Source organism: Palaemon carinicauda, chromosome 7 (assembly GCF_036898095.1).
Source record: "Palaemon carinicauda isolate YSFRI2023 chromosome 7, ASM3689809v2, whole genome shotgun sequence".
Taxonomy (NCBI): domain Eukaryota; kingdom Metazoa; phylum Arthropoda; class Malacostraca; order Decapoda; family Palaemonidae; genus Palaemon; species Palaemon carinicauda.
Window position 1 is genome coordinate 11,244,931 of NC_090731.1, and position 2,500 is coordinate 11,247,430.

Sequence of the window (2,500 nt, forward strand, 5' to 3'; positions counted from 1 at the left end):
CTCTTGCTTGAATGTACACCCAGGCACAATATTCTATTTTTTTCTTATTTCCTTTCCTCACTGGCCTATTTTCCCTACTGGAACCCTTGGGCTTATAGCATCCTGCCTTTCCAACTAGGATTGTAGCTTAGCAAGTAAGATTAATAATAATAATAATAATAATAATAAAACAACAACAACAATACTACTACTACTACTACTACTACTACTACTACTACTACTACTACTACTACTAATGATGGTAATAATAATAATAATAATAATAATAATAATAATAATAATAATAATAATAATGTTAATAATAATAATAATAATAAAAAATAATAATAATAATGATAATAATAATAATAATAATAATTTCAATAATAATAATGATAATAATAATAATAATAATAATAATAATTTTTATAATAATAATAATAATAATAATAATAATAATAATAATAATAATAATAATAATAATAGCCATTGGCCTACATATACTTTCGAGACTTGCCGACAGATGTCACTCAAGAGTCGCTGTCAGCTGTCCCACGAGTGTCAGCAAAATTATAATCTTGCCAAGAGGTCCAATGCCAGATATCAATGTATGTCATGAATTAAATATTTACTCCTTATCAGTTTTTACTGTTCGTGATGTGTCACAACTTATGGCAATAATCGTTCAGGATGGTTATCGTCAATTTGATTATTATTATTATTATTATTATTATTATTATTATTATTAGTAGTAGTAGTAGTAGTAGTAGTATTATCATCATTATTATTATTATTATTATTATTACTATCATTATTATTATTATTATTATCATAATTTTTATTATTATTACTATTATCATTATTATTATTGTTATTGATATTATCATTATTATAATTACTATTATCTTTATTATTACAGTATTATTATTATTATTATTATTATTATCATTATTATTACTAGCTAAACTACGACCCTAGTTGGACAAGCGGGATGCTACAAGCCCAAGGGTTCCTACAGAGAAAAATAGCCCAGTGAGGAAAGGAATTAAAGAAATAAACTAGAGGGGCACTCAGTAGAGTGCAGACCTCCCCCGCGGCAGCTTATTTCTCGACCTTGACCTTCGACCTTAACATGTATAAATCATCGTGGGTTTTCATACATTCAAATATTAACCAAGTTTAAAGTCTCTATGAAAACGATGTCCAAACTTATTACTAATTACGAGAATTGGACATTTTGCTTGACTATGACCTTGACCTTCCAAAATTCAATAATTCCCATTTTTTTTACAAAAGAGCTAATCCCAGCAAGTTTCATTACTCTATGATTGAAATTGTGGACAAGATGATGTTCACAAACAAACAAACACACACACACAAACATGGGTTAAAACATGACCTCCTTTCAACTTCGTTGGCGGAGGTAATAAACTACAAGATAAGTAAAGAACAATTATAATAAATAATTTAAGAACAGTAACAACATTAAAATAGAACTTTCATGTATTATTATTATTATTATTATTATTATTATTATTATTATTATCATTATTATTAGCTAAATATAACGCTTGTTGGAAAAGCATGATGCTATAAGCTCAAGGGCTACAACTGGAAAAAATAGCCCAGTGAGGAAAGGAAAGAAAGAAATAAAACAAACTACAAGAGAAGTAATAACAATCAAAATGCAATATTTCAAGATCATTAACAATATTAAATTAGATCTATCACATACTAACAATAAAAACTCCATAAAAACAAGAAGAGAAGCAAGATAGAATAGCATGCCCGATTGTGCCCCCAAACCCAAGACAATGGAAGACCATAGTAAGAGGGTATGGCACTACTCAAGTCTAGAGAACAATGGTCTGATTTTGGAGTGTCCTTCTCCAAGGAGAGCTGCTTACCATAGCTAAAGAGTCTCTTTTACCCTTACCAAGAGGAAAGTAGCCAGTGAACAATTGCAGTGCAGTAGGGAACCCCTTGAGTAAAGAAGAATGGTTTGGTAATCTCAGTGCTGTCAGGTGTATGAGGACAGAGAAATGTGAAAGGAATAGGCCAGACAATTCGGTGTATTTATAGGCAAATAAAATAAGATAAGCCGTAACCAGAGAGAGGGGGATCCAATGTAATACTGTCTGGCCAGTCAAAGGATCCAATAACTCTCTAGCGGTGGTATCTCGACGGGTGGAAATTGAGATTGTAATTAACTTTGCAAATTACTTTAAATATTCAGATTATTCTTCATTAAGCTGGAATAGAATAGTTGTTCAAGAAAGTTATAAAAGCATGTACACTGGATATGAAAATATCAGTAAATTCTCAAGCACGGTATTGAACCTGAATAATTCTTACGGAATAAATGAACTTGAATTCTCAAAATTTTTTATATTAACTGGTATTGTCCGGATAATTTCTCTCTCTCTCTCTCTCTCTCTCTCTCTCTCTCTCTCTCTCTCTCTCTCTCTCTCTCTCTCTCTCTCTCTCTCTCTCTCTCAGTGATATATGTTGCATCTTCATT